Consider the following 20,333-nt stretch of genomic DNA (forward strand, 5'->3'; position numbering starts at 1 on the left):
CTTACAATGTTAAACCCAAGTTCAATCAGAACTTGAGAAAATCTAAAAAGAAAGGACCCAAAAAGATGTGGGTACCTAAGGATAAGATTATTCCTATTGCAGATATCCTTGACTGCAAAAAGGACAAAGCACAACATGTCATGTGTCATACCCCAAAATTTGCCCTCCAGATTCTTTTTAAGCGTATGCTTTGCATATCATCTGCAAATTAACTTGATTTTGCATTTTTTTCGAAAATATGTATCACACGTACATCTTTGCGTATTTTGGTCGTTTTTACGATTTAACAATATTTTCGGTTCACTAACCCTTTTTAGGCTTACAATTATATTTCTTAATTCAATTTAGATTTAAGTTGAATTTTAATTAAAATTAGTGAATCATTTTATTATATTTACATATCATTCTATTTTTTTTGGTTTTTAGGTGCAAATAGAAATAAAGTCCATTGAACTTAAATTGATCCAAGCCCATGACTTTAAGAGAAGTCTCTAATTCCACTTTTTTTTATTTTTTATGGATTTATTAATATTTATTTGAGTTTTTTATTCATTTAAAATATTAAATAAATCATAAAAAATTATGGATTAGTTGGATTAGATTATAAGTCAGATTCTGAATTTTTTTAGAAGCCAAAATTCTGAATTATTGGAATCATGGGAAATTGATTTCTGATTTTTTGGAATCATGTAAGATTGGATTGAGTAGAATCTGATTGAAGACTAAAAAGGAAGGATTCAATATCTATTCAAAACCAAATTACAATCATCCAAAATATGAGGGATTTGATTCAAGTTCTTAAACCTAAAATCACTTGTATATATACTGAGAACAGAAATCAAAAACAAAAGGAGGATTTGGCCGTAAGGAGACTTGGCTCAGAGACAAAAAAAACCGTAACAAACAAAGTGGTATACAACCGAGGTTAGAGAGCGATTGAAACGATTCCAAGCATTCATAAAGCTCCTTCGTGGTTCTCTGAAGATAACGGCATCGTTACCATCGAGTGTAGTATCATAAACAGCAAGAACGCGTCCACGGTTCAGTGCTTTTTTTTCTTATTTCGATTTTAACGATTCTTGCATCTTTAGCATAATTCGTTTGCATATTCTTATTCAGCATGATATCTTCGAGCTTTCTGGACAATTTAATTTTGTTTTAGGCATAGATACAAGGATCTGCCATTGTTAGGTCGCGGAGGTCTTAGAAAGGGGGTTTCCGTTCCATGTAAAATCAGTGCAAATAATGGATACCATCGTGATTAGAGCGCGATTCCTAATCGAATCATGTTAAGTTTTAACGTTTAATCTGTATATTTAGCTATATGTGTGATTCCAGGTATTAGCCATGGCCGAATTTCGTAGCTAAAGGGATCAGAAACTGTAGGTAAAAGCTTGAGTCTCCACGAGGAAGACGAAGTGTCTTGGCGCGCGACTGTTTGTTTAAAATCTCTGTTTGTTTTTTTATTATATTAATATTCTAATGCTTTGTGTACAAATAGCTAATGCAGCGCGGATGGCAACATGCGAATATTTGCAAGATGGAAAACTGGGGTTCGAGTCCGCCTGCTGGCCATTTATTTTTATTTGATTTGTTGTGATTTGTGTTTGGATCCCATGCGTTCCGGACGTAGGCGTGCATCATATGCCCTCACATATCTGCCATTGGTTTGACCTGATCCTGATCTGAATGTCCAGGAAGACGCAGGTCTATGGTATACTCTCATTAATCAACCACATGGAATTAAAAGCTGAGTTTTTTTCAATTCTTTTTAATTTTAATTACATTCTATTTTTATTTTCTTTTCTTGTTTCCACCATAATTATTAGTATAATTTTATTTTAATAAATTATTTTATCATAATAAATCATAATCATTTATTTTATCGAAAGTTCGAGTTTTCATGATTTTATTCATAATTATTTTATTATTATTTAAAATTCAATTTAATTTTCCAATAAACCTTTTATCAATTAAATAATTAGGATTATATCCAATAATTATTTAGTTGATTTATTAATTCAAACTCTCGAATTTTCTCCGTAACTTTGGTATTTGCCTTGATTAGGGTTTGTGAGGTTTGTTTTAGATCATTCATACACTAAAAATATTTTCTTGTGTCCTTTTCAAGGTTTGTGTTCAGGTTCCTTCTGACTACGCGCCGCGTCAAATACGAAGCTAAGTATTCATTTAAATTTCAAAGTTTACTTTGTTCTCTTTGATTTTAGGGTTTGCCCTTATATTTTGAACTGTGCATACATTCATTCCATCTATTTTTCTGCCTTTGCCTTGCCACTTTCAGGGTTAACCTTGAGGCTTCCTCCGACCGTCAACCATATCAGATCAAATGCAAAGCTAAGTGCTTTTTTTTATTTAATTCTTTAAATTCTTTACCTTTTTGTTTTTAAGGATATTTTCCTTTGCCTCCGAACCGATAATGCACTTACCCCTCTGTTTATTCTTTCTTGTCAAATTTTCAGGGTTTGTCGACTGCTAAAGCTACGAGTATCGGTAACCCTAAACCCTAACCCTAATGTTTTCTGCTTTCATTATTACTTATATCAAACCCTATTAAGGGATCCGCTGGTTACAATTTCCCTCCCCCGTATCTGTGTGATTATATTATTTAAATTGCGTGGTTAGTAATTTAGGGAGTGCAATCTTGAACTGAATTAGAGCCATTTAATTATAAGATAATATATTCCGAATTGAATCACTGATTGGTGCACACACGCACACTTTTGGGTAATTCTCTCTGTTGCCTGTTGCCTGTTGCCCGTTGCCTTTGCCTTGTGTATTTTTTTGCAGAATAGCCAGTCCCTCGAATACGAGGATACCTCAGCCATGTTGCCTCGATTAAAGGTCATGGTCCCTAATGATGCTGCCTTCGATACACTAACATGACCTCGACCCTCGGAAGTTGCCTACGAAAAAGGCTGAGGTATCTTCTGGTTGCCTACGAAAGGCTATTCTGGATCCTTCCTCTTAGACTACATGCCTCTCTATGGCATGGGTCAGTCTTTGGGCGAATGATAACGAGATGACCCTTCAACCTCCAAATGAAAGGCTTCCTGCCCTCTTATGGCAAGGATAGACCCTTTCATTCTGAAAGGCTAAAAAGAGACCTATCATCTGAGTTTAAGGTAATTGCCCCTAATTGCCTTGCCATGCTCTATTTTCTATATTCTTTCTCAAAATTCTTCGAAAACTGGCTACGCTCATTTACGAGCTGAAGTCCACTTTTTTCTTTCACCTACTTTTTTCTAAAAACAAACGAGCAAGCAAAGCAATTAAGAGCCCATGGAAAACCATGGATGCAAAGGGTGCCTTACACCTTCCCTTTGCATAAATTACCCCCGAACTTAGATTTCTTTAAAAAGGTTTTTTTCTGTTTCTTTTAGCCTTTCTGAATTTGTTTGGATAAAATAAAAGTCGGTGGCGACTCTCGCTTAACCGCGACATTCCGATTAATAAAAAGTCAGTTCACCGTATTACAGAACTGGCGACTCTGCTGGGGATCAAAATTCGATAAAAGAGGGGTTACCTTAAAAGTTTAGGATTCACTTAAATGTTTTCTATTGTTTGCTTTGTTTGTTTTATCTTTCAGGGGCGTTTTGGGAAAATTGAAGGACGAATCCTATTCCCGGATTCAAGAACACTTAAGATTAGGAGTGGCATAGTCATGGCGACCTCTTTCACATATGTGGGAGATGAGTCAATATGAAGTTCACGCTTGAGTTAGGACTCCATAGCATATGCACACCTTTCTCAAATGAGGGGGGTCTATGTATGTGTCTGTGGGTGCGCCGGAGCTCAAGGACCTTTAATTACCCTTAACCCATCCTGGCCTTTAAGAACGTAGTGGGGGGACTACTCTTGACAAATGTTAAGAACTAGTCGCTACCTGATGCTACAATTCAGATAGGTTCTCTCTCAAAGTATCATTGCATGGTGCGAATGCATCATGTCCGAGGGTGCTTTAGAAGGGCTGACAATTCTGGATAACTTGTAGAACCTGTTGCTGAAATCTCCTTATCCATAGAAGTACCCTTGGGAAGGACACCTGATCAGACTCCATGCAATCCTTAAGCCAAAAATTGTGTGACTTGTGTGACTTGTGTGACTTGTGTGACTTGTTTGCGTTTGCTACTAACCTTCGTTTCCTCGCAGGTTTTGTTGAAAGGACTTGTTTGTCCTTACCATCTCACACTAAATCTAACGAACTGCATTCGCATAACATCATGACATCATAAGCATAACATAATTAACTAACCCTTTCAAGGATCTTAGGGATTTAGGACGCACAATTTCAGGTGCTCTTATCAAGGACTGAATTCCTATCTAGGGGCAAGAGGATTTATTTTCCTCTGGCCACATACCTTCCAGTTCAGAGACACTGTACCTATCAAGGGGCAAGAGGATTTATTTTCCTCTAGCCATGTACCTTCAAATTCGGAAGTTCCCGAATCAGAGGCTATGACCCACTGGATATGGTGAGCTTGATCTCCCTAAAAGAACATCCAGAAATCAGAGTTCTTCAAACGAAGAAGCGACCAAATCATTTTTGACGTTGCTAACTAAATTTCCAGAGATCCTTGAAAATATTGCATCTCCATTCATAACATTGCATCACAGGATCCCACCACAGGTTTCTTACCTCCTCGCTGTTTATTTCAGCATCATGAATCTCGAGCAATCAGTCAAAGACCTTCAAGCTCAGAATGCCCAATTTCAAGATCTGATCCTGAACTTATCCAAGGGGCAAGACGAGCTGAAAACCCTTATGACTAAGAAGGAGAAAAAGACCAAGAAGCCCAAAGGAGTGATCAACCTGGGAAGAAGATTCAAGGGTCGTCCCAAGAAGGCTGCAGAAACAGTTCCTAAAGATGAGGAAGAGGAAGAGGAAGGAGATGATCTTAGTGTCAAGAACAATCAGGGAAGCCATGTAGGTTCTGATGGCCAAGAAGAAGAAGAAGAAGAAGATGAGTATCCTCAAGATGAGGATTATGCTGATGAGAAGTATAGACTACTAGAAGAGCGCCTGAGAAGCGTGGAAATTCAGAAGGTACCTGGGTTGGATTTTGAAGAACTAGGACTCGTTCCTGGGGTAGTTATTCCTCCGAAATTCAAAACTCCCGCCTTTGCTAAGTATGATGGAGTCTCTTGTCCCAAGATGCACTTGAGGTCTTATGTAAGAAAAATTCAGCCCCACACTGCTGATAAGAGGCTCTGGATCCATTTTTTTCAAGAGAGTTTATCTGGAACTCAACTCGAATGGTACTATCAACTGGAAAGTACCAACATCCGTACTTGGGAAGATTTGGTTGTTGCTTTCTACCAGCAATACCAATACAATGCTGACCTCGCACCAACTCGCATACAACTACAAAACATGTCTATGGGACCCGAGGAAAGTTTCAAGGAGTATGCTCAAAAATGGAGAGATCTAGCTGGAAGAGTCAAACCCTCCTTGACTGACAGAGAATTGGTTGATATGTTCATGAATACACTGACTGGTCCTTTCTACAGCCATTTACTTGGAAGCTCCTCGTCTGGTTTCACCGATCTCATACTGACTGGAGAACGTGTTGAAAGTGGTATCCGAAGCGGAAAAATTCAGGTGGCTACTTCTTCTGGTACTGTGAAAAAGCCATACAATCAGAAGAATGAATCCAACACTGTTGGGTCAGTCCTGGTCTCTAGTCAGGCTCCAATACAACAACAACAAAAAGATCAACGCAAGCGACAAGGTGGCCAACGTACTTGGAAATCAAAACCCAAGAGGTCATTTACCCCACTACACATGCCATTGGCTCAAGCTTTGCAACACTTGCTCGATCGGAGTCTGATAACTCTACTGCCTCCATACTCAGCTCCTGCTAATCCCGTCCCTGGGTACAAGCATCATGCAAGATGTGCTTACCATTCAAATAGTCCTGGTCACGATACAGAAGAGTGTGGGCCATTGAAACATAAAATTCAAGACTTGATTGAAGAAGGGATCGTTGAATTTGGGCAACTAGAGAAGCCACACAAAGTCTAAAGGATGGCTATTTAGATCATTAATTTACTCGCATTCGCAATTTCTTTCCTGTTTGTTTAAACATTCGTCTTATGTCAGACTCTATTTATTTTATCATAATCATTAATGCATTGCATATGTTTGTCTTGATTTATTTCTCTTCCTATTTCTATATTAAACTTTGTTTTTACTTAGTTTTCTTTATGATATTTAACTCTCGCTAAAGCGGTAAGCCTTTTGAGGGAGGATGACGAAAACGATACCGCAACCTCATACAGTATGCTTTCAAACAGACTATGCTGACGATGTACAGGCATTGTTTCAATTCCTAAACAGTGGAGATATAAGGATGTTAATCCATCGTCAACCCCTTTGAGCCTAAGAAGTAGAAGTTTCTTTCTCATACAGATTAAAACCCTTAATCATAACCTGGGGCAGGGTAGTTACTCAGTTACCTCAATTATACCAGGTGCTTGACATAAGTGACGGATTCCCGTGATTCTCAAGTCAGGCAGTCAATATCCATAAAAAAAAAAAAGAAAACTGTTAAGTCAAAACCTATGAAGGAGACTTATCAAAAAATCGAAACATCCCGCTGACTGTAATCTCAAAATAAACAGTTCAGGCAAAAGTTAGGGATAATAAAGTCAAAAAAGAGGTTACTACAAATCCTCGACAAAAGAAAAAATTACAAAAAAAGGATGGCTGCCTTTTCAAATAAACTCTCGGTGTTTCAACCATCATCAAATGTCAACATTATGACTTCAAGACCTGCTAGAACTTAAATGCAAAGGTAACTAAGCATAAGATCGGAGAACATCACGAAGATTGGGATGGGTACAAATAAACTTTGAGCCTTTATCCTTTGTTTCTTAAACCGTGAACCAAGCCACGTTACAACCCTTGAAAGTCCTAACTGAAGCATGGTTAGTTCGAAAGCGTACTGTCACAAAAAGGGTATCCTGACTCCTTAAAGTTTACCAAAAATCCTGAGTTGATATCACGTTTTTACAAATATCACTTTCTTACATATTTTGTTTTACTAAAATTGTTTTTAAACTCCAAGACAGACATATGCATTGCATTTTAATGAGTGTCATTATAAAACAATTTTGTCTACGTAATTTCAAATGTTTGGCATCAGGAAGAATCTGCATGGGGCATAATTAATGACTAAAAGTCCTCCCGACAAATAAGTTTGCAGAGACGTCTCGTATGCATGACTCGATCAACTAAAAGCTTGTCTACACAAGGGGCATGGCATATTCATAGAACCTCTCAGAGGCACTGAGCAACCAGAGAAGTTAGTCACATCAGTTACAAATCTCAACAAAAGCTATTTAGCTACTAGCATCAGATGATGTCAGTATCTGTCTCTCCTTTGAAGTTCTAATTCCAAACTCAAGTATCGAGCATATCAGGCTACTGATTCCAGGGGCAGGTATATGCCCGCAAGCGAAAGACCATATATGGTTAAAAGTGTTTTCCAACAGCAAGTACTCAAAGACATGGGGCAATGAAAAGTTGAAATCTCTGGGAATCTTCCTCGCAGAGCAGTTTCCTGATATATCCCCACATAGCAAGTCATCTTCAAGCAATCTCTTCCTAACGGAGACTTGGTTCCCCAATGGATTTTATATCTCCGGCATAATCTTCTTCTCTGGCATGTTTTATTCAAACTCGCTATTTCTATCAAAGTTTCCACTCAAAAATCTGGTCAAGTACTATACTCATCTCTCTTGTCCCCAGGATACATCAGAATCAGATCCCTCAAATCAATCTTGTCCCCAAACGAAGATCAAAAATCCCCAGTTGGATATCATCGAACGAAAAACAGGAATTCTCTTAGAATTATCCAACGGCATACAGGGATTTATTTTCTTCGACTATATAGTCCATCCCTGCATCATTCATAAACACATGCATAACATACATTACTCTCGTTTATTTCGAGAATCTCAATACATGCATCATGACATTGCATAAGACTAATCTTTCCTTTTTCAGGTCACTTCATAATCAAAAGAACATTATCATCCAGATACTGTGCAAATACAATCATATCAACGATTCAATCTCAACACTCATTCAAGACAAATACAAATCTGATACTTCATTCCAGGTCTTTCTTCAGAGATAATTCAGAAACAATCAAAGAACTTCTCATCCTTTCTAGGAGCCTTTCTAGGTAGTCTTCTCTAAGACATCTATTAACCTTTCTAGGTAATCTTTTCTAAGATATTTCATATCCTTTCTAGGAGCCTTTCTAGGTAGTTTTTTCCAAGACGTTTATTATCCTTTCTAGGAACCTTTCTAGGTAATCTTTTCTAAGATGACTCATATCCTTTCTAGGAACCTTTCTAGGTAATCTTTTCTAAGATAACTCATATCCTTTCTAGGAACCTTTCTAGGTAATCTTTTCTAAGATAACTCATATCCTTTCTAGGAACCTTTGTAGGTAATCTTTTCTAAGATGACTCATATCCTTTCTAAGAACCTTTCTAGGTAATCTTTTCTTAGATGATTCATATCCTTTCTAGGAACCTTTCTAGGTAATCTTTTCTAAGATGATTCATATCCTTTCTAGGAACCTTTCTAGGTAATCTTTTCTAAGATGATTCATATCCTTTCTAGGAGCCTTTCTAGGTAGTCTTCTCTAAGACGTTTATATTTTCTAGGAACCTTTCTAGGCAATCCTTTCTAAGACGTATCATATCATACCTTTCTAGGTAATCTTCTTCAGATTTATCCAACATGTTCTAAGACATCTACTGCCCTTTTAAGGAGTTTCTCAGTTAATCTCCTACAAGACACTTCTTCCCGAGCTTTGTTTAAAGCCTAATCCTTTTTACATCAGTCAATGATATATCCTATTCAGGAACCTCTTCAGGTAGTCTTCTATAAGACATTACTTCATTTTAATGAATCTCCTTCAAATATAATCAATGCATATGATCCAGTCTGAAAAACATCTGCTTAGACGAACAGTTTTTCAAACATCTGATGGCATCTTTAAAGCCCATCTCCGACAAATGCCTCTCAATACTTCAAGCTCCGATATAGTCTAACGTATGACTTATTCTAACTTTCGTATTTATCCATATCAGACGGCATCTTTAAGCCCGTCTCACACATCTTTTCCAATACTTGGACGACATCTTTAAACCCGTCTCCGGCAAAAGTCTCTGCTTCAGCTAGGGCAAATTTCTTGGGTATTCTAGTGTTCAATCCTCTTCTACCTTCAGACTCCGACAGGCAGACAGGCCAATCTACATCTTCAGGTTTAAGAAAATTAAACAGGGGCAGCTGTCATACCCCAAAATTTGCCCTCCAGATTCTTTTTAAGCGTATGCTTTGCATATCATCTGCAAATTAACTTGATTTTGCATTTTTTTCGAAAATATGTATCACACGTACATCTTTGCGTATTTTGGTCGTTTTTACGATTTAACAATATTTTCGGTTCACTAACCCTTTTTAGGCTTACAATTATATTTCTTAATTCAATTTAGATTTAAGTTGAATTTTAATTAAAATTAGTGAATCATTTTATTATATTTACATATCATTCTATTTTTTTTGGTTTTTAGGTGCAAATAGAAATAAAGTCCATTGAACTTAAATTGATCCAAGCCCATGACTTTAAGAGAAGTCTCTAATTCCACTTTTTTTTATTTTTTATGGATTTATTAATATTTATTTGAGTTTTTTATTCATTTAAAATATTAAATAAATCATAAAAAATTATGGATTAGTTGGATTAGATTATAAGTCAGATTCTGAATTTTTTTAGAAGCCAAAATTCTGAATTATTGGAATCATGGGAAATTGATTTCTGATTTTTTGGAATCATGTAAGATTGGATTGAGTAGAATCTGATTGAAGACTAAAAAGGAAGGATTCAATATCTATTCAAAACCAAATTACAATCATCCAAAATATGAGGGATTTGATTCAAGTTCTTAAACCTAAAATCACTTGTATATATACTGAGAACAGAAATCAAAAACAAAAGGAGGATTTGGCCGTAAGGAGACTTGGCTCAGAGACAAAAAAAACCGTAACAAACAAAGTGGTATACAACCGAGGTTAGAGAGCGATTGAAACGATTCCAAGCATTCATAAAGCTCCTTCGTGGTTCTCTGAAGATAACGGCATCGTTACCATCGAGTGTAGTATCATAAACAGCAAGAACGCGGCCACGGTTCAGTGCTTTTTTTTCTTATTTCGATTTTAACGATTCTTGCATCTTTAGCATAATTCGTTTGCATATTCTTATTCAGCATGATATCTTCGAGCTTTCTGGACAATTTAATTTTGTTTTAGGCATAGATACAAGGATCTGCCATTGTTAGGTCGCGGAGGTCTTAGAAAGGGGGTTTCCGTTCCATGTAAAATCAGTGCAAATAATGGATACCATCGTGATTAGAGCGCGATTCCTAATCGAATCATGTTAAGTTTTAACGTTTAATCTGTATATTTAGCTATATGTGTGATTCCAGGTATTAGCCATGGCCGAATTTCGTAGCTAAAGGGATCAGAAACTGTAGGTAAAAGCTTGAGTCTCCACGAGGAAGACGAAGTGTCTTGGCGCGCGACTGTTTGTTTAAAATCTCTGTTTGTTTTTTTATTATATTAATATTCTAATGCTTTGTGTACAAATAGCTAATGCAGCGCGGATGGCAACATGCGAATATTTGCAAGATGGAAAACTGGGGTTCGAGTCCGCCTGCTGGCCATTTATTTTTATTTGATTTGTTGTGATTTGTGTTTGGATCCCATGCGTTCCGGACGTAGGCGTGCATCATATGCCCTCACATATCTGCCATTGGTTTGACCTGATCCTGATCTGAATGTCCAGGAAGACGCAGGTCTATGGTATACTCTCATTAATCAACCACATGGAATTAAAAGCTGAGTTTTTTTCAATTCTTTTTAATTTTAATTACATTCTATTTTTATTTTCTTTTCTTGTTTCCACCATAATTATTAGTATAATTTTATTTTAATAAATTATTTTATCATAATAAATCATAATCATTTATTTTATCGAAAGTTCGAGTTTTCATGATTTTATTCATAATTATTTTATTATTATTTAAAATTCAATTTAATTTTCCAATAAACCTTTTATCAATTAAATAATTAGGATTATATCCAATAATTATTTAGTTGATTTATTAATTCAAACTCTCGAATTTTCTCCGTAACTTTGGTATTTGCCTTGATTAGGGTTTGTGAGGTCTGTTTTAGATCATTCATACACTAAAAATATTTTCTTGTGTCCTTTTCAAGGTTTGTGTTCAGGTTCCTTCTGACTACGCGCCGCGTCAAATACGAAGCTAAGTATTCATTTAAATTTCAAAGTTTACTTTGTTCTCTTTGATTTTAGGGTTTGCCCTTATATTTTGAACTGTGCATACATTCATTCCATCTATTTTTCTGCCTTTGCCTTGCCACTTTCAGGGTTAACCTTGAGGCTTCCTCCGACCGTCAACCATATCAGATCAAATGCAAAGCTAAGTGCTTTTTTTTATTTAATTCTTTAAATTCTTTACCTTTTTGTTTTTAAGGATATTTTCCTTTGCCTCCGAACCGATAATGCACTTACCCCTCTGTTTATTCTTTCTTGTCAAATTTTCAGGGTTTGTCGACTGCTAAAGCTACGAGTATCGGTAACCCTAAACCCTAACCCTAATGTTTTCTGCTTTCATTATTACTTATATCAAACCCTATTAAGGGATCCGCTGGTTACAATTTCCCTCCCCCGTATCTGTGTGATTATATTATTTAAATTGCGTGGTTAGTAATTTAGGGAGTGCAATCTTGAACTGAATTAGAGCCATTTAATTATAAGATAATATATTCCGAATTGAATCACTGATTGGTGCACACACGCACACTTTTGGGTAATTCTCTCTGTTGCCTGTTGCCTGTTGCCCGTTGCCTTTGCCTTGTGTATTTTTTTGCAGAATAGCCAGTCCCTCGAATACGAGGATACCTCAGCCATGTTGCCTCGATTAAAGGTCATGGTCCCTAATGATGCTGCCTTCGATACACTAACATGACCTCGACCCTCGGAAGTTGCCTACGAAAAAGGCTGAGGTATCTTCTGGTTGCCTACGAAAGGCTATTCTGGATCCTTCCTCTTAGACTACATGCCTCTCTATGGCATGGGTCAGTCTTTGGGCGAATGATAACGAGATGACCCTTCAACCTCCAAATGAAAGGCTTCCTGCCCTCTTATGGCAAGGATAGACCCTTTCATTCTGAAAGGCTAAAAAGAGACCTATCATCTGAGTTTAAGGTAATTGCCCCTAATTGCCTTGCCATGCTCTATTTTCTATATTCTTTCTCAAAATTCTTCGAAAACTGGCTACGCTCATTTACGAGCTGAAGTCCACTTTTTTCTTTCACCTACTTTTTTCTAAAAACAAACGAGCAAGCAAAGCAATTAAGAGCCCATGGAAAACCATGGATGCAAAGGGTGCCTTACACCTTCCCTTTGCATAAATTACCCCCGAACTTAGATTTCTTTAAAAAGGTTTTTTTCTGTTTCTTTTAGCCTTTCTGAATTTGTTTGGATAAAATAAAAGTCGGTGGCGACTCTCGCTTAACCGCGACATTCCGATTAATAAAAAGTCAGTTCACCGTATTACATCATGGTACCTGGACTCTGGATGCTCACGACACATGACAGGAAGAAGGTCTATGTTCCAAGACCTGGTGCTTAAGTCTGGAGGAGAAGTCAAGTTTGGAGGAGATCAGAAGGGCAAGATAATTGGTTCTGGAACTATAAAGTCTGGTAACTCTCCTTCCATTTCTAATGTACTTCTTGTAGAAGGATTAACACATAACCTCTTATCTATCAGTCAATTGAGTGACAATGGTTATGATATAATCTTTAATCAAGAGTCTTGCAAGGCTGTAAATCAGAAGGATGGCTCAATCCTATTTACAGGCAAGAGGAAGAACAACATTTATAAGACAGATCTGCAAGATCTTATGAGTCAGAAGGTGACTTGTCTTATGTCTGTTTCTGAAGAGCAGTGGGTCTGGCACAGAAGATTAGGTCATGCTAGTTTGAGAAAGATTTCTCAGATTAACAAACTAAATCTGGTCAGAGGACTCCCTAATCTGAAATTCAAATCAGATGCTCTTTGTGAAGCATGTCAGAAGGGCAAGTTCTCCAAACCTGCATTCAAGTCCAAGAATGTTGTTTCTACCTCAAGGCCATTAGAACTCTTGCACATTGATCTGTTTGGCCCAGTCAAAACAGCATCTGTCAGAGGGAAGAAATATGGATTAGTCATCGTAGATGATTATAGCCGCTGGACATGGGTAAAATTCTTGAAACACAAGGATGAGACTCATTCAGTGTTCTTTGATTTCTGCATTCAGATTCAATCTGAAAAAGAGTGTAAAATCATAAAGGTCAGAAGTGATCATGGTGGTGAATTTGAGAACAGATCCTTTGAAGAATTCTTCAAAGAGAATGGTATTGCCCATGATTTCTCTTGTCCTAGAACTCCACAGCAAAATGGAGCTGTAGAACGAAAGAATAGGACTCTACAAGAAATGGCCAGAACCATGATCAATGAAACCAATATGGCTAAGCATTTCTGGGCAGAAGCAATAAACACTGCATGCTATATTCAGAATAGAATCTCTATCAGACCTATTCTAAATAAGACTCCCTATGAATTGTGGAAGAATAGAAAGCCCAACATTTCATATTTCCATCCTTTTGGATGTGTATGCTTTATTCTGAACACTAAAGATCATCTTGGTAAGTTTGATTCCAAAGCACAAAAGTGTTTCCTTCTTGGATATTCTGAACGCTCAAAAGGCTACAGAGTATACAATACTGAAACATTGATTGTAGAAGAATCAATCAATATCAGGTTTGATGATAAGCTTGGTTCTGAAAAACCAAAGCAGTTTGATAATTTTGCAGATTGTGATATTGATATATCAGAAGTTGTTGAGCCAAGAAGCAACGCATCAGAAGCAGAGCTTCTCAGAAGCAAAGAATCGGAAGATCAAGTATCAGCTTCTCTGGAGAATCTAAGCATATCTGGAGAACCATCTGTCTGAAGATCATCCAGACTCATCTCTGGTCATTCAGAAGATGTCATTCTTGGAAAGAAGGATGATCCAATCAGAACAAGAGCATTCCTTAAGAACAATGCAGATTGTCAATTAGGTCTTGTATCTTTGATCGAGCCAACTTCTGTTGATCATGCTCTAGAAGATCCAGACTGGATAATTGCTATGCAAGAAGAACTGAATCAGTTTACAAGGAATGATGTTTGGGATCTTGTTCCTAGACCAGATGGATTCAATATAATCGGTACAAAATGGGTCTTCAGAAACAAGCTCAGTGAGAAAGGTGAAGTGGTAAGGAACAAAGCCAGACTGGGGCTCAGGGTTATAGTCAGCAAGAAGGGATTGACTATACAGAAACCTTTGCACCAGTGGCCAGGTTAGAATCTATTCGTCTATTAATTTCATTTGCCACTCAACATAACATCACTCTCTATCAAATGGATGTTAAGAGTGCCTTCTTAAATGGTTATATAGATGAAGAAGTTTATGTCCATCAACCTCCTGGTTTTGAAGACTCTATGTCTCCTAATCATGTTTTTAAACTTAAGAAATCATTGTATGGATTGAAACAGGCTCCCAGAGCTTGGTATGAACGCTTAAGTTCTTTCCTTCTGGATAATGGTTTCACTAGAGGAAAAGTGGACACTACTCTCTTTTGTAAAACCTTTAAAAGGGATATTCTAATTTGTCAAATATATGTAGATGATATTATTTTTGGAACATCTAATGCTACACTTGGAAAGGAGTTTGCTGAGTCTATGCAGGCTGAGTTTGAAATGAGCATGATGGGAGAACTCAAGTATTTCCTTGGAATACAAATAAATCAAACATCAGAAGGAACGTATGTTCACCAAACCAAGTATGTGAAGGAACTTCTGAAGAAGTTTAATCTTCTAGACTGCAAAGAAGCCAAAACTCCTATGCATCCAACATGCATCCTAGGTAAGGATGAGGTAAGTAAGAAGGTAGATCAGAAGTTATACAGAGGTATGATTGGATCTCTTCTATATCTGACTGCTTCTAGACCTGACATTCTGTTCAGTGTTTGTTTGTGTGCTAGATTCCAATCAGATCCTAGAGAATCTCATTTAACTGCTGTTAAGAGAATTCTAAGGTATCTGAAAGGTACTACTAATGTTGGCTTAGTTTACAGAAAATCTAAAGAATACAACTTAGTAGGATTCTGCGATGCTGACTATGCTGGAGACAGAATTGAAAGAAAAAGTACTTCAGGAAGTTGCCAATTTCTTGGAAGTCATTTGATCTCCTGGTATAGCAAGAAGCAAGCAACTATTGCTCTATCAACAACAGAAGCAGAATATGTTGCTGCTGCTGGTTGTAGTACACAGATGCTCTGGATGAAGAGTCAGTTAGAAGATTATCAGATATTTGAGAGTAACATTCCTATATTCTGTGATAATACTTCTGCTATATGTTTATCTAAGAATCCTATTCTTCATTCAAAAGCTAAACATATTGAGATTAAACATCATTTCATAAGGGACTATGTTCAGAAGGGTGTTATATCTTTAAACTTTGTTGATACAGACCATCAATGGGCTGATATCTTTACAAAACCCCTGGCTGAAGATAGGTTTAAGTTCATTCTGAAGAACATCAGTATGGATTTATGCCCAGAATGAGAAGATGAGAAGTTCTTATGTATGAGTATCTTCTGAAATGAAAATGGATCATTTTTTAATCAGAAGTTCTGTTAGAAATCTTTTAGAAATTATGATTCGGTTATTACTAACGTTTCATTGTCTAAGTTGATTCAGAACCTCTTTCAAAGCAAAACAGCTGTAACGTTTTATCTCGGGATGGTAAACCTGTCGTTACTATTCATGGATAAGCGCGCGTGCAGTTGAAGGGACACCGACCATAGGTAACTGTGCTAGTCACCTCATTCGTCTTTATTATCTCTCCTCATGTCACGTAACATTAAATGCTATTCATTATTCGTTTCATTTTATTTTCTTTTAAATTCTCTTCAAACGCTTCTCCTTCCCTCATATTTTTTTTCACTCTATCTGTGTTCTCTTTCTCTATCTCTTTGCATTCCTCATCAAGTTTTTCTCTCTCTCTTCCGTTTTCGTCTCTTGCTCAAACAATTTTTTTTTAAAATCCTAGCTCAAACCTAGCGTTCACCCTTAGCCTGTTGAAGATCTATGACTCAAAGGCGACAGATCTCTGCATATCTCGGGATGGCTCTCCTAATACCTCTCAAGTCAGACCTCTTCTTTGATGATGTTATCAACTTTCACCCAAAGACAGAAGACTTTCTTGAGTTATGGGAGGAGGTTAAGAATGATATTATTAACTTCTATGTTAAGGGAAAGCCCCGTTTGCAACATTAGCTCTCTGTCTGTGAACTGTCCCTCTCTTCCTCTTTGGTCACTTGGATCTCTCCTACAGTGGAGGTTCTAGTCTGGAAGACAAGAGTCCACAGGGATTCTTGATGGGTTGACACCGAGCGTGTCCTGCTAGGGTGCTGTTTTTAATTTTTGTAGTCATTTCCTCTTGGGATGACTTTTTATGTATTTGCTAGGAATGTTTCGCATCTTGTTAAACATATGAACCTTTTGTAATATCTTTTGATCATCAATGAAAAGTTTCTTTGTATTTACATTCCTGTGATTTTATTTGTCGTTTTATTCATCTGAATCTTTTAAAATATTCTTTTTTGATGTTATGACAAAAAGGGGGAGAAGATAAATGATAAATGATTTGATTAATCTATCAGTTGCTGGGTAAAGCTCCCACACATTTACTAACAAGAACTGCAAGTTATTTGATTAATCTATCAGTTGCTGGGTAAAGCTCCCACACATTTACTAACAAGAACTGCAAGTTCTATATGGTTTAAGTGTTTTGCAGGTATAAAGAAGTGAAGAGAATCTTCAAAGCAAACACAAGAAGCAAAACCATGGAAACTGAAGCAAGCTGAGTGCTGTCAAGCTTCAGAGATCAGAAGCACTGATAATAGAATTTGATCCTTTGATCTGACAAAATTCTATTTGCTCTGATACATATAATGTGTTCTAATATACATTTTATGTTCTGACTCGTTCATGCTGACTTTTGTCGTTTAGTTTTTGTTCTGTAACATTTCAGGATGTAGAGATGCTCAGATGATGCTCTGGTACATTCAACAATGTTCTGATACAAATCTAGCATGAAGTGATGTTGGTAGAAATTCAAAGCTCTGAAGCTATCCGAGGGAAGCAGAAATCAGAAGCTGTGAATGTTCTAAAGATCCAGAAAACTCAAGTTATGAAGCTATCCTAAATGGAAACAGAAATCAGAAGCTGTGAATGTTCAGAAGATCAAAGAAATTCAAGTTCTGAAGTTGTCCTAGATGGAAGCAGAAGTCAGAAGCTATGAATTCTCTAAAGACAGAAGCTTATATGATCGTCTCTACCGAAATAATCAGGGAAGTCTTTTATTAAAGTTCTTCGAGTATTTATTTCAGGGGGAGATTATTTATCTCAGGGGGAGATTGTTAATCTCAGGGGGAGACATATTCATATGCTTATGCTATAGCTGTGTAATTTGTCTTTTGCCGTCTGTTCTTTCTGATCGCAAATTCATATCATTTATATATGTTTTTGTCATCATCAAAAAGGGGGAGATTGTTAGAACAAGATTTGTTCTGATCAATTATCTTAGTTTTGATGATAACAATAATATGAATTTTGCTTAAGATAATATGGTACTCTAATCCAATGCAATTTCCTTTTCAGGAAATATATAAAGAGTACGCATAATTCAGCGCTCAGAAGCTTTGTCTCAAAGGGTTCAGCATGCAACATCAGAACATGGTCTGGCAAGACATCAGAAGATGGTCGAAGCAGAATCAGAACATGGGTCTATGGAAGCATCAGAAGAACAAGAGAACAGAAGCACTGAAGTTCTGATGGTATCACGCTCAAAAGCACTTCAAGGTCAGAAGATCAGAAGATGCTATGCACCAAGCTGTTTGACTCTGATGATATTCAAACGTTGTATTCACAAACATCAGATCAGAAGAAAGTACAAGTGGCAAGCTACGCTGACTGACAAAAGGAACGTTAAAAGCTATTCTAGGCTACGTCAGTAGACACAGCGTGAACAAGGCTCGAGGTAGTTGACAAAAGCGTATAACATTAAATGCGATGCTGTACGGAACACGCAAAGCATTAAATGCACTCAACGGTCATCTTCTCCAACGCCTATAAATATGAAGTTCTGATGAGAAGCAAGGTTAACGAAATTCTACATCTATTCTGTGAATATCAACTTGCTGAAACACTGTTCAAATCAAAACTCAGAATCTTCATCTTCATCAAAGCTCACTACATTGCTGTTGTAATATATTAGTGAGATTAAGCTTAAACGTTAAGAGAAATATCACAGTTTGTGATTATCGCTTTTAAGAAGCAATTGTAATACTCTTAGAATTGATTACATTAAGTTGTAAGGAACTAGAGTGATCGTGTGGATCAGAATACTCTAGGAAGTCTTAGAAGTTATCTAAGCAGGTTGTAACTAGAGTGATCGTGTGGATCAGTAGACTCTAGAAAAGTCTTAGAGGGTATCTAAGCAGTTGTTCCTGGAGTGATCAGTGTGTGATCAGAAGACTCTGGAAGACTTAGTTGCTGACTAAGTGGAAAACCATTGTAATCCGTGCGATTAGTGGATTAAATCCTCAGTTGAGGTAAATCATCTCTGCGGGGGTGGACTGGAGTAGTTTAGTTAACAACGAACCAGGATAAAAATAACTGTGCAATTTATTTTTATCTGTCAAGTTTTTAAAGCTACACTTATTCAAACCCCCCCTTTCTAAGTGTTTTTCTATCCTTCAAAATAAAGAAATAAAACACTCAATAACATAACTTAAAAATACTTAAAAACAACGGAAAATATATGTATGAAAACAACTGATCAAACTCCCCCAAACTTAAACCGTTGCTTGACCACAAGCGACAATTACAAAAGTTAATGACCTTCAAAGCACACAGTGTTTATACGTGAGATATTCGTCTGTATTGATCAAGAAAAAGTTGGTTCGGCATTCACATGACGCGACGAGTTTCTGTTACCACTTTAAACCTCAATCTCCCGTTTCGGATACCTCTCCAACCATGCTTTGCACTTAAGTCTCTTTCCGATTTTCCTCCTCTTTCATTCGGACAATCATATTAAGGCACTGCATTTCTTCTAATAATCATCACCTGCATGAGACGAATCAAGGCTTCTGGTTTTCTTTTCCTGGCACCAAACTAGCAGCATTGGCTACTTTTTATTCCCGATGAAATTTTCAAACTTTGCAGTTATATATTGTCCTTTTGGACGACGTTTGGGGATCAATCTCCTTTGGGCTGAATAACCGGGTGAGGGTTACCCAACTTAGCGAGCCGATTGCCTTTTACCGCCTTTTCATCATTTGGTGCCAACTTTATATCTTTTTTTTTCAACCAGTCGTCATGCAAGTGAATTTGAATTCTGCCAGACTGTATCGATAAACTACTCGAGAAGTACTTCTCATGAGACAAGTACTATGGTGCAAATCTACACGTTAGACTCATATCTCTTTTAGGGAACCAAGGGTGTTTAAACAAACCTCTTCTTGTCACATTATTCCGAACTTTCTGTCCTCAAACAATCCTCGCTTCATCTCTATATACTATTCCCGATCGCTCTTTAAGATCAAAACTCTTCAACAAAAATTAAAATTTTGGTCAAAATTTAGGCAGAATTCACTTTATGGTTTCACATCATACCAATGACATAAAAATAACATAAAAATTAAAATGCAAAGAGAAGAGCCTCCCCCAAACTTGAACTAAACATTGGCCTCAATGTTTCAGAACGAGCCTGAGAGAGGTAACTCACAGAGGGTAATGCACTCTAATGATCACTTCCAAGCTTTCACCAGAGACGTCCTCTTTTATTTCCTGAAAATAAAATAAACAAACAGAGAAATTAATTATTAAAACCGTGGTTTGCCTCCCACGAAGCGCTTCGTTTAACGTTGCATAGCTCGATGGTCCATTACCCTTTATTATAGAGGGTATTTCCTTTTCCACACCTTGTTGCTTGTCACTTTTGCAACCACGAACTCATGAAGATGAAAAGCGTGGCTAACTTCTCTCTTCAATTTGCTTCCCACATTCTTCTTGACTCCCTTCGCTTTCTTATGACTTTTGACAGCTACATAAGT

The sequence above is a fragment of the Vicia villosa genome, unplaced genomic scaffold (genome assembly GCF_029867415.1).
Source record: "Vicia villosa cultivar HV-30 ecotype Madison, WI unplaced genomic scaffold, Vvil1.0 ctg.000637F_1_1, whole genome shotgun sequence".
Lineage (NCBI taxonomy): Eukaryota > Viridiplantae > Streptophyta > Magnoliopsida > Fabales > Fabaceae > Vicia > Vicia villosa.